The sequence below is a fragment of the Tupaia chinensis genome, unplaced genomic scaffold (assembly GCF_000334495.1).
Source record: "Tupaia chinensis unplaced genomic scaffold, TupChi_1.0 Scaffold144378_1, whole genome shotgun sequence".
Lineage (NCBI taxonomy): Eukaryota > Metazoa > Chordata > Mammalia > Scandentia > Tupaiidae > Tupaia > Tupaia belangeri.
The window spans coordinates 2,391,200-2,405,111 of NW_006204238.1; positions in this window are offsets into that span (position 1 = coordinate 2,391,200).

A 13,912-nucleotide genomic window follows, 5' to 3' on the forward strand; every position below is an offset into this window, starting at 1 on the left:
TTTTTTAGAAGAGTTACTTATTATTATTATCGTTCTTGTTATTATTTTAAATTTGCTATAGGGCACATGTGCTCACCAGAGAGAGAGAGAGAGCAAAAATGAGAAAGCAAATTGTTTGGTGCCCTAACCACTATGCCACCTTCTAGCCCTGAAATAAATGATTAATCAGATAAAAATGTCAAAAGTGTGTTGATTTTAAAAAATAGTAAAAAGTATGAGAGCTTCAAAGAGCTTATTAATAGAAATTTAAGTTTATTTTGATACGATAATAATTTGAAATCTATAATAATTTGAAATCTATGCGCTATGCTTTTATAATACGCATTTTCCACAAACTTTTTGGAGACCCTTTGTATGCGGACATAACATCAAATGAAGACCACAAGGGTCTCTGTTTCTGATTTGTTTTTTCAAAGATTTGAAACAAAAATCACTTTATTGAGGAAGAAAGGCAAGGGCTCAGGTTCTGTCTCAGAGGACTAGGGTTTTGAGGTAAGGGTTTGTCTAAAGGAGGAGTCAATGCACGTTTGGACACCCTCCTTCCCACGCAGGAGCCCCTGGGAAAGTGAGGAGGTGTTAAGGAACTTTTCTTTTCAAAGCAAAACGTGACAGAGATAGTGGTGATGTCGGTGGCTTTTCCTCCTGAAAAAGCCAAGTGAGAAAAAGATCAGAAAGCTCTGTTTGGAAAACAGACCGTTCCAGTCTGACTTTGTTTCCTGAAGCGACTGTGTTCAGTTCAATAGATTGTGCTTTTCAAATGTGTGCTCTAAACAAGGCTGAGTCCGGGATCTAGGCGAAGGGTCCTAGGAGCTGGTAAACACCTTGGTATACATGCTGTTCAACCAACAGGCCAGCTCAGCTGGTGCTGCTGGGCCCAGGAATATGAGGTGACAGTGATGAGATGGAAGGGAGACAATGGGGCTTCTCAGCTTTCTCTTCTGGCAGCTCCATGTGGGAAGAGGCTACCCTCCTCCTGGTAGCCAGGGACGTGACAAGCATGAAGTACTCTTTGTTCATAAGGAAATGCTTCCAAGAAAGTGTCTGTAGTCTGTCTTCTGGGGCTATGAATCAGAGAGGCAGCATGCGAATGTTTAAGGATTGCTGATTTTTGTTCTTTAAACAACTGTGTAAATGGTACTTTTTTTTTTTTTTAATTGAAGGTTTAACATATCAGTTTTATTAATACAAAAACTGAATGGAAGACTGCTGTTTGGACTAAATACCACAACACAACTTCCTATTCTTTTTTTCTATGCATCAAGTGAACTCATTTAGCTATGAGAATTGGTAAAGAGCCAGTGGAAACTGCTGGGCCTGCCAGAGAGGGAGGAGGGCAGAGAGCCATCAATTCTGGGCACAGGCAGGTAATGGAAAGGGGAGAAAGAAACCCAGGTAGGACTAGGAGGGGAAGGAAGTGCAGGGCCCAAGTGTTCTTCTACCCACAGTATCTTCACGATCGAACCAACAGAATGGAGGAACAAATATCCTTCCTGGCCGTGTAATTCCTTCTTTCTGTGGCAGCTGCTTGCACTACTACACAAGGTTCCACTTGGATTCCACCTCTATCAGTTATTAGTGTGTATTGTGGGCAATATAAGGAAGGAAAATTTTTCTTTTTCTTCTGCTGATCTTTGGTTCATTGGCTAGGACACTAAACTAGACAGAAGACAGGCAAGAGAAAAACAAACCTCCATTTGTTCACATGTACGTTGTGCATACACAGGGGAGCATTAACAAATGAGTAACTCAAAGAGGTGGTTAGAACCTGAGCTCATGTAACATCTGAGCAAAGAACAATCATTTTATAGAGAAGTGACGAGTCAAAGGAAAGGGACTTTGAACTCCTGAGGAAGAAGATTATGGAGAGGTTAATGTGTGGGCGAAACTAACGAATGATAGAGGCTAGTTATCAGGTTCTGTAGAAACTTCTTCCCTTCTCTAAGCTGATGAGAGTCTAGAATAATCTCTGGTGGTGAAGCATCTCCTGTCCATCCTGGTAGGAGGAAGAAGGCAAAGTTTTCCTTGTGTCTAGTGATTTGGCTTCATTTCAAAAGAATCAACATGCCCAAGTGGCATATTCTGTTAACTTTTCAGCCAGTTACTTAACTTTCTTCTTTCATTATCTGTAAAAAGAAATAATAATAGTCTAGGATTCTGCAGATTCTTTGAGATAACACATTTAAAGAATTTAAAACTCTGTCCAGCAAACATGAAGCTCTCAGTAAAGGCAGGTTTCCACCCCGGCTCCTCCTATTGGTGAATTCCTTTGGATTTCCTCATTGCCCTTTGCTTACGGACTTGGGGATGAAGGAGGCCATGGCTACATGCAGAGGACTGGGAAGTAGACATAAAGAATTTATCAGTAGAATCCTTTTTTTTCCCCCTGGATATTACTGAAGATGATGAGATAGGTGGTGATGATAGTTGATTAGGAGACCGTCCAATGAGAACTGAGGAGTTAAGGGCTGTTCTTTGCAACGTATACTATTGGTTATGTCACATGGAGGTGATCCACAGGCCTACAGATCTGTAGTGGGTGACATATCGGAAACAATTTATTCATCCATGTGCAGAGAGTAGAAGCATGCATGATGAAAAAGAGTAAAACATGAGGGCCTAATTATAGAAGTTACGATCAGCATCAAAAATTGATTGGCAGAGAAAGTTCATTCTGGTTTGACCTGAATCTGAAGAAATATTTTTCTTTCCTGGCTTAAGTGGGAACTCAGCAGAGGGAAACTGGAGCTAGCAGCAGGACTTTGTAGGGAGAGTTTTGCAATGGATAGGGTTACAACCAGAGATGATGCTGTAATTGTCACCATCACTTTCACCATCGATAGTAAATATTTAGTAAATCTCTAGGCCATTTCTGTCTCACAAGCAATCCACACCCCTGGACTTTGAAACCAGGCTATTTATATGGAATGACTTCTTGAATGCTGTGCTTACCACATTTTTCTTTTCAGATTATAGCAGAAGTTTTATATTCTAAGTGATTGCGTAGGATATGCTTCATGAATCTGTACTGAGAAGAAATGCACAGGAAAAATAAAATAAAGGTTATAATGCAAATGTTAAGATCATGACCCTCCCTCCCCTGCTCCTCCTCTCTTTTATCTCCAGTGGCAAAGTCAGTGCAATGTCTTCACCACACCATGTACTTTCAACGCCTAAGCACACAGAAGACACATTTCCACTTGCATGGTGGAACCATGTTGATACCTCTAGTTAATAGAATAATCATAGAAATGACACAGGCCACTAAAATTTCCTAGATCTACTTTCTCACTCTCCCTTACAGGAAGCAGAGCTACAGATGGAAAGAGCCTTGACTCTTGAGTTGAAGTTTGGAAGAAATCCACTTGGGAGAGCTGTCCAACCAACATCAGAGCATCCAGAGGATGAGAAATAAAGCAGTTGTATGAAGCCACTGGAAATCTAGGGTTGTTTGTTTCAGAAGATAGTGTTAACAACCCTAACTAGTACAGTCTGAGACAGCAAAAAAAAAAAAAAAAATGACTGAGGTTGAAATCCTGCTATTAGAGTAACCATTTCAGAGCAATAGTCATTTCTTTTGCCTTAAGATTTTTGGAGATTTCTGTTAAGATGTGTGTACACACACACACATACATATATACATACGCACACATACACACATATACATACATATACACGTTAGCCATCAAATCCATGATGACATTTGCTAAGTTAGAAACACAGATTTATTCATTCATATTGAATAAGTGTATACCAATGCTAAGCAAAGGGTTAGATCCTAAAGGTGTTGATAGTGTTTCGGATTGGTGCTTTGTGAAGTGTTTGCTTAGTGAGTTGGAGATTTTTCAGATCTAAATGAGAAACTTCCACTTTCTAGGGTGCCTCATCCTAAGTTTTGTTCCCCAGTTACACCCAGGAAAGCAGCAAAATGGTTGCAAATTATGAACGTCTGCACTCACCTTTTGTGGCACAAATTGAGTCCAGAGGCCCTGGGCTGGGAGGAGAGAAAAAGAATCCTTATACAACTAAAAAGTATAAGTAGGAAAAAACAACTTACTCAATTATGTTAAGACAGCTAAGATCGGAGCCAGGAGGACTTACATGGAGATAAACATTACTTGGAATTGGAATCAGTTAGAAAGGCTTTATGACTAATAATGATCATTGCTTATTAAAACAAACTATTAGATTGTCAGGAAAGTCATAATGTATTTTTCTATGTTCTTCTATGCAAAAATACGTCATGATTTTCCCAACAACCCAATGATAGGGACCAGCAGGTGTTGTATTAAGGCACTGGGTTCCCGCATGGCTGACAAAGATTGGAGTCCCGGACACAGTGGCTTGAAAATCAAGCCAGGCACATATGCATGTATGCTCTAAATCCTAGGAGGAGAATGATAGAGAAGAGATTGTGGCATGCCATCCCCTCATGTGGTGATGTCTCACTTTCCCTCTCTCTGTTTCTTTTCGAAAAGCACATGCACTCAATGGTAAAAATTAAAAGGGAAACCAAACCAAACAAAAAATTAATAAAGCAGGTGTTTTTTTTTGTGTGCATGTATTTTTTTGTTTTTGTTTTTGTTTGTTTGTTTTGCTTATTTCTCCTACCTACAGATGAATGTCTTTTGGAATTATTTCAGCCCTGAGTATGATGGAGATCCTGAAAAATGGGGTGAGTGACTAAAGGAGAATTAAAAAATATTATCTCAACAATACCATATTTCCAGGAAGAGATCATCTTAGCACAGATATGTTTCACTTTTATGGATAGAATCACTTAAGTGACCCCCTCAACTTTGCAAAGGTGAGACTAGAATGCCCTGGTGTCCTGGGGAAGAGGACTAGAATCTCTTTTATTTGATGAAAAGAGCCCCCAGAGGCATGCGAGTTCTGGACAAGGAGAGATTAATTACATAAGGAGGTCAAGCCATCTTGCTAAGAAAGGAAAGGAATTGCTTAACTCCTCCTCCCTGAGAGGAAGACCTGTTACACTGAACTGAAGTCTGTTGGCAGGAAAGGACAGCATGAACCACAAAGCAGACTCTAACAGGAAGACAGGAGACTCTAGGCTCAATGTGAGGGCCTAAGGATTAGGAGTAAAGACTAGATTCAGCATAGTGTGAGTTCAAGGACCCCTCTACATGACACATTTCCTCTGGCATAAGCCTTTGCAGATAAAAATGGCTGGATGGCTGGTCATCAGAGGCTGGACATTAGCTTGTGAAATGGAAGAGCTGACCCTGAGCAGGGCAAAAACGATCATTAGATGGTGCAGAGCCAAGGTGGAATTGGTGTTAGTGGACTGATGAAAACTTCTAGTTCTCTTTCTCTCTTTTATCACTTGGTTCTTAGGAGCTCCTGTTTTTGGACAACAGGATGTGAGTGTTGTGGGAGGTGGAGGAGCTGGTGCTTAAACATAAACATTACGGGAATATAGAATTTGTATTTGTGGCAAAACAGATAGTTAAATCGGGCACAGAAGTTTTGGCTGCCTTTCAGACTTGGGCTGGCCTTACCATGTGACTGTGGTGAGTAATAAATTAGCAAAACAATGAGATCTATTCACATGCTCAAGCTAGTTTTGAGTTTTCCTGAAACAGAAATCAAACAATTCCCATTGCAGTACTGTTGAGAGGAGAAAATCAATCCATATAAAATAGGAAAATAGCTTTTTTGATATATATTTTAAAAACTGTTGAACATATAGACCTCTGTTAAAAGAAAATATTTCATAAATTTCTACTGTTAACTTAAATTTCATTACTATAATGATGTTCTCTTTCTCCCCTTCTTCCTGCTCCTGCTTTTCCTCCTCCTCTTATTCCTTCTTGTTCTTCTGTACTTAGAGCTCATTGAGATTCTTTGCTCTTGAGTTTTAATTTTTATTCAATTTGAAAAATCTTTGGCCATTATTTTTCAAATATATTTTCTGTTCCTGCCCCACTGTAGTAATCCAAAACACATATAATTAGATGGTTTTAAGTTGTCCCATGGCTCACAGATAGTCTGGTTTAATTTTTTAATTTCCCTTTCTCAGAGATCACTATCCCCCACCATCTGATATTCAATATCTTCAAAACATTGTTCCAATTTTTCCTGTTTTTTAGTGATTTCCAGCAGAAGGGTAAAATTGATCCCTATTAATCCATCACAGATGGAAGCAGAACTACCAAGAACCATTTCCAAACTTCTCTCAAAAGAGAGAGGAAGCTTCTTTCTCCCAGAAAACCTCAAGAAGTTGCTTTTAGGCGCATTGGTCACTAACGGCCATATATTCACCCTAAATCTACAGCTCTTGTAAACAGATGAGATTGCAACATTTAAGCAAGGCTTGAACCATCTTCACTACTGCTGGAGCCAGAGGTGGAGTTAGCTTTTCTCTGAGTTGGAGTTTTTCAACCTCGGCAATGGGGATACCACGGGCTGGGAAGTCTTTGTTATAAAGACTGTAGGATATTTAGCAGTATCCCTGTCCTCCACCCACAGGTTACCAGAAGTACCTCTATCCCAGTGGTGACAACTGAACATGGCTCCAGATGTCCCGAGGGTAGGGAAAATAGCTCTCAGGTGAGAACCCCTGCTGTACATGTGTGGGCTCCAGGAAGAGGTGTGATACTTCATGAAATAGGGAATGGTACCCAAGATAAGGGGAGCCCATCTGCAGTGTCCACTGTAATATACAACATCATATTTTATCAAAACAGAGACTTACACACAAATTATTTGGACATACATTTGTGGTGATGTATAATCTTTAGGTACTAAATAAGCAAGTTATGGATAAATAAGAGAATCAATGTAGGTATGTGTACACAAGCATCACGTAAAGTATAAAACCCTTTAACATGTATTATGCATGTAATATTATTTGGACGCCATTAGATCAAATATATACTTTTTTGTTTTTCTTGCAATATTTTAAAATTTACTATTGTGTAGCTTCGGCAACTCAATTTGTTTCATGCTATGGTTAGGGTAGATGGCAATAAACAGAACACCAGATAGACTGAGGGAAATTGAGAGACCATTTTGAGGAACTTCATTATTTTATAGTAAGTGTCTCATTGTGCTTAAACAGCAGAGAGATATTCTGTCAGGTACAAATCAGGTGCCTGGAAGGAATATTGTGAGAAGATGAACTGTGGCCCACCTTGGCTGAGAGCCTGAGAACCCTATGTATCTGTTCTCTCTCTGTTACTAGACTCACCGGAGATGGGTAAAAATTGAAATGTCGGATGTTCTCTTTTTCTTATTTTTAGGTTTTTGCCATTGGATATCATTTGTAGGAGAGAGACAGAGACAGAGAGAGAGAAGGTGAGAAATCACTCCCCAGGAGGGTGGCCATGTCACAATCTCTTCTCCATTCTTGGGATTTGGGGCATGTATCCACAAGCACTAGTGTGTTTTTCAAGCCACCAGGTCTGAAACTTAAACCATGATAAACCACGTGGGATCCAGTGTCGTCTTCTTTTTTTTTGTGAGAGGTTTTTGCTGTAGGGCATGTGTACTTGCCAGAAAGACACAGAGAGACAGAGAGACAGAAAGCGAGAAATCACACCCCAGGGGGGATGGCCACGCTGCAATCCCTTCTCCTCCATTCTCTTCTCAGGATCTTGGGCATGCATGCCACATGCCCAGCAAGAGTTTTAAGCCGCTGGGTCCAGGACTCGAACTGCAGTTGACTACATGGGAGTCCAGTGACATACCCATTATGCCAACTGCTGGTCCCGCATCCAGCGTCTTAACCACCACACTACCTGCTGGCTCCTGGATATTTTCTTAAAGTACAGTTGCTGAGATAACGGAGCTATCATTAGGATCTAATATTTCTCTTCAAACTTTTTAATAAAACTATTACATGTAAAGCACTTGGTTTACAAAAGCATTTTTTAATTCACTATCTTGTTTAATGTGCAAAATTCTTGTGATTCAGTTATTATTAATGGTATTATTAATAGTATTCCCCCTTTAGAGTTGTGGAAACTGTCTCAAAGGCTTAAGCAACTTAGCCAAGGTCACATAGGAGGTAAGTGGGAGAGCTAATACCAGACCCCTCCCCAGGAGGGTGGCCATGTCACAATCTCTTCTCCATTCTTGGGATTTGGGGCATGTATCCACAAGCACTAGTGTGTTTTTCAAGCCACCAGGTCTGAAACTTAAACCATGATAAACCACGTGGGATCCAGTGTCGTCTTCTTTTTTTTTGTGAGAGGTTTTTGCTGTAGGGCATGTGTACTTGCCAGAAAGACACAGAGAGACAGAGAGACAGAAAGCGAGAAATCACACCCCAGGGGGGATGGCCACGCTGCAATCCCTTCTCCTCCATTCTCTTCTCAGGATCTTGGGCATGCATGCCACATGCCCAGCAAGAGTTTTAAGCCGCTGGGTCCAGGACTCGAACTGCAGTTGACTACATGGGAGTCCAGTGACATACCCATTATGCCAACTGCTGGTCCCGCATCCAGCGTCTTAACCACCACACTACCTGCTGGCTCCTGGATATTTTCTTAAAGTACAGTTGCTGAGATAACGGAGCTATCATTAGGATCTAATATTTCTCTTCAAACTTTTTAATAAAACTATTACATGTAAAGCACTTGGTTTACAAAAGCATTTTTTAATTCACTATCTTGTTTAATGTGCAAAATTCTTGTGATTCAGTTATTATTAATGGTATTATTAATAGTATTCCCCCTTTAGAGTTGTGGAAACTGTCTCAAAGGCTTAAGCAACTTAGCCAAGGTCACATAGGAGGTAAGTGGGAGAGCTAATACCAGACTGATACCAGATCTGAACCCTCTCAGTCTAAGTTCTGTTTTCCTTCTTTTAGCTGTACCTTCAGATCCATAACCCATGGCATGTTGTTTCCAGAGTGGGAAGGTTCGCAGTTTGCCTGCTAGCAAGCAATGTCTGAGTCTCTAGGAGTTCAGTGCAAACTTTAGGGTTCAGTGCGGGGCTTTATCAAATAGTCATTGTTTCTGACCAGCATGGATAGTTTAACAGCGCATGACTAGCTTTAGGAATGCTGCTCACACAAACCATCTGCTTCCAGCCCTCTCTGGCCACCGAAGTCCTGCCCTAGAGAAACAGAGCTTCTTTATCATAGACATTAGGAGATTTTCAAGCACAAAATAAAGCTTTGCTACTTGCAGGGTGGTCCTTGGATGGGCAGTGTTGGTGGCTCCTAAAAGTTTGTTAGCAGTGAAGAATTCGGGTCCCATCCCAAACTGGTTACCTAACCAGAATCTGCATTTTAATAAGATCTCTGCATGATTTATATGCACATGAAAGCTTGAGGAGCTCTGTATTATATCCAGGTATCTTTGGTGTCTTCTCAAAGTCCTCTCTAGCCTAGTAGTTCTTTAACACAATAACAGATAACCTGGACAATTTTGATAATACCAGTTGGGTGTGCCTACCCACATTAACAATGTTATGGCTGCTGTTAAGGCTGTTATGGTTGATGTCAACAAACAAGATCTGCTTGAAACTCTCATACCATAAAGTCATGCAAGGGTACTTATCTGGGATGATCCCAGGAGTGTGGCTGAATTAGACAGGCACAGGCTGGACATGACTACCACCCAGGGTGCGACTTCTCTTATCAGACATATTACACATATGTACATCCACAGGGGTGAAATTGGGTGGCTATACATCATAATGTATTTAAAAAATATTTTTAAACTTTATTAATTATTATTATTATTATTATTATTATTATTTAATTTGATCAGAGAGAGAGAGAGGGAAAGTAAGAAAACAAGCCACCAGGTCTGGGATTTAAACCGTGGTCACCCACGTGGGAGTCCAGTGCCTTACCCACCATGTCACCTGCTAGTCCCATACATTGTAATATCTTAATTCTGATACTTTTAGGATCTTCACAGATAACATACGTCACTCTGAAACATCTCAGGAAATATCTAAGTATTATCTAATAGAATAAAGATATTAATGGGTCCAAAATTTGATTTTCAGCTTACAAATTTGTAAAAAACATAATGTCTTTGCTTATCATTTCCTGTAAGTTGCAGGGATTAGACTGATATGTAGGGACTCTTAGTTGAAAGGAATTTAGCCGATATAGAGAGACTCTTACTTTAGCTTAATAAGGCAAACAAATAAACATATCTGTGGCCAGACAGAGTCAGAGAGATAATCTATCTTTACAGCAGTTTTGTCTGTGATCATGCAGGCACACTGTGTATCACTTCAGACAGACGGTGACTTGGGAAGGACTTTGAAAGATTGCTAAAATTACTCTTCCAGGAGAATCAAAGTGATAACACAAACTAGAACAAGGAGGAGACTGTGACCTGCTGAGGCAGCTTATGACCGCAAACAGCTATTGTGAGCCTGACTCATGTCCTCAAAGTTCAGAGACCTTACAGGGACAAACAGAAAACAACATGACATCTACTTCTGCTTCTGGAGGAGGGCAGGCCCTACCTAGACAAAACTAAGCTAGTTCGTCTTCTTTACTTGGTGACGGTTTAGTGATTATGGCATATGTGATCAAGCAAAACTTTCCACTTAAAAGCACCTGAAACATATTCTTTTTTAAAAGTGTAAAACATTTTGAAAATACAGAAAATATAACTACACCTAAGTTTATTAAATTAATAAATATTAATGTTTTGTCATATTTCCTTTGGATTCTTTCCTTTTTCTTGATAGAAGTTAATTACACCTACAGTTGGAGACATTCCCATCCTTGCATACACCCTGAAACCATGATTTTTAAACTGGCGTGTATTATTCCCTTGAATTTTTTTTAAAAGATAGACATCTCTTTTTTTGAAAAAAGAATTATTTATCTAATTTTAAAATTTATTCATTCATTTATTTTAATTTGACCAGAGAGATACACACACACAAACACACACACACACAAATAGGAAAAGTGAGAAAGCAAGCCACCAGTTTTTGAACTTGAACCATGGTGGGTAGTGCATTTCCATTCTTCCACATAAAGCTTTTCCCAAAGTCCTTGAAGTTCCTTGTCTTCACAAGTACAGACTCTTAATAGGAGGTAATATTGGGACAACTCTCAACTAATGAACAGGGGAGTCAAGAATACTTTTTCCAGGGCCTTGTTCTGGAAAAATTGAGGCACAATTTATAATAATAATAATAATTTCTCAGAGAGTCCCAAGCAAGATAGTATCACAGTTAACCACTGAAGTAATTGGTTAACAACTCACATTATATTTGTTTTCTTTCTTTCCTTGCCTTACTCTCTTAATCTCCTTTTCCTGCTTCCTAGAGTCACTTCTTAAATAAACCAGCAAATTACCGAATTCTCTGATTAGTTCAACTAGTTTAGATTTAAATCATCTTGGGGTTTATTGCAGTGTGGTTAAAAAATGTGGTCTACTTGTTACTGATGCTTTCTGTTTGTTGAGACTGGTTTTATATAAACCTAATACATGCTTCGTTAACTTTTGTGAAATGTTTCATGTTTGTTGGAGAAAAAGGAGTAGAATATTCTTTAACTGCTGAGTGCAAATTTACACTTAGAACAAGTTTTAATTCTGTTGTTGAAATATTCTATTTATTAGGTTTTCATCTTGATAAATTTCTGAAACATATGATTGTAGACTTATTGTTTCTGTTTAAGTCTATTAAGTTTTGTTTTATGTATTTTGAGGCTGTATTGTTCAGCACATATAGCTTCAAGATTAGTATTTCTTGATTTTTTGTTTTTTTTTTGAGAGGTTTTCGCTATAGGGCGCGTGTGCTCGCCAGACAGACAGAGACATAGAGACAGAAAGCAAGAAATCACTCCCTAGGGGGGATGGTCACGCCACAATCACTTCTCTTGCATTCTCCTCTTGGAATCTTGGTCACGCACGCACACACGCCCGGCGTGAGTTCTAAGCCACGGGGTCCAGGACACGAACCGCGGTCGACTATGTGGGAGACCAGCGACATAGCCATTACACTAACTGCTGGTTCCCTTGAATGCTTGTTTTTCATCTGTAGCACCTAGCACAATAACTGGAGCTTAGAGATACTTAAATTTATTTTGAATGAGAAAGAGAATTGTTTTTTTAAAGTTTTTTGTTTGTTTGTTTTACCATTTTTGCTTACTATTCTCTTCAACTATTTTAATCAATGGAGTATTTAATCCAGTGATTCACAGTTGAGTGAAAAGGTGACAGAGTCACTCAGTGGAGGAGGGGTTCGTGTTTAAATTACATATGAAACTATCTCAAACTTCTATTACCCTCCACCCCAGGAGCATGATTTCACCTCCGCAGGAGTAGTGATTGCTACTGTTACTGAAAGAAAAGTGCTATAACCTTCCTGGGTGTTAGGGGAGCAAAAAAGTTAAGAACCTCTGAAATTAGATATCATGAATTCTTATTTAAATTTTCTATGATTGCACATTTTGTTGCTTCAAATAAATGGGCTTCATAGCCTAGTGGTCAAGAGAGCCAGATCCACATGGCTGACGACAGTTTGAATCCTGTCTCTGGTGGAAAATGTACTGGGTACATGTATGTGCCCCAAATCCCCAAAGAATGGAGAAATGAAGATATCTCTGTGTGACCATGTCCCAGTGGGGAGTACTTCCTTCTTTTCTCTCCGTCTCTGACAACTGCATGAGCCCTCTGGCAATTAAAAAAAAAAACAAAAAACAAATAGAGCCAGCAGGTGGCATGGTGGTTAAGGTGCTGGACTCCCATATAGTGACTGTAGTTCAGGTCTTGAAGGTGGAGGCTTGAAACACACACCAGATGCATGTGTGTGCAGGTCCAAAGTTCAGAAAGGAGAATGGAGGAGAAGAAATTGTGGCATGGCCATGCCCACCAGGGGGTGCTTTCTCACTTTCCCTCTGTCTCTGGCAATCACACCATATGGAAAAAAACATAAAAAACAAAAACAAAAACAAAAACAAAAGAACCAAGAAGAACTAAAAGAAAAAGAAAAATCAGATGAACAAGTCTGATTTTCCTTTCTATTATGACTCAGGGACAAAAATTCTCTATTCTAACTGCTTCTGAGCACAAATACCTAACTAGTAAATAACTGGACGAGCCCTATCTTGGCTAATCCCTCCCTCTTACCTGTTTAAAAAATGTTTTTTAACTTGGGGGCAGCAGGTGGCTCAGTAGTTTAAGGTGTCGGACTCCCGCATGGCTGACTGTGATTTGAGTCCTAGACCTGGTGGCTTGCTTTCTCACTTTCCCTTTCCCTCTCTCTGTGGTCGAATTTTAAAAATAATAATAATAATAATGAATAAAATAAAATAATTTTTTTACAAATCTTTTTTAACTGCTCAAGGGTACATGAACTTGCCACAGAGAGAGAAAGGGAAAGCACCCTCCCTTCAATGGTGTGATATGCTACAATTCCTCCCTTCTATTTCTCCAGCCTGTCAGGATCTTGGGATGCACACACCTATGTCCGGCTTGTTTCCCATGCTGCCAGGGCCGGGGTTCAAGCTATGTTTGGCCATCTGTGTGACCTTGCTCCCTTGACCACTAGACCACAGGGCCAGCTAATCTCTCTAATCCTTGTGTTCTTAGGGCGTTATAAAATTTACTGCATACTCCAGTGCTTATTGTTTTAAATATTTTCCTGGAAATAATATCTTTCTGCATTTTGTTTTCTGCATATTAAATACTCTGAGAGCATCTTGGTTTATTTTGTCTTGTTTCCCTCTACCACACCCAACCCTGGAACAGTGTGGGAATTCTGATAATGGTTAGCTAAGTTCTCTATTCATTACAGATAGACCAACTGATGCCTAACTTCTGAGAATAGACTCTTATAGGTAACATTTATCTTTTTCGAGTTGAATATCATCACATGATATAGTTTTAGAAGTAAACGAGTGAGCGGGATCAGCAGTTAGCATAATGACTATGCTGCTGGACTCCCATGTAGTCGACCATGGTTT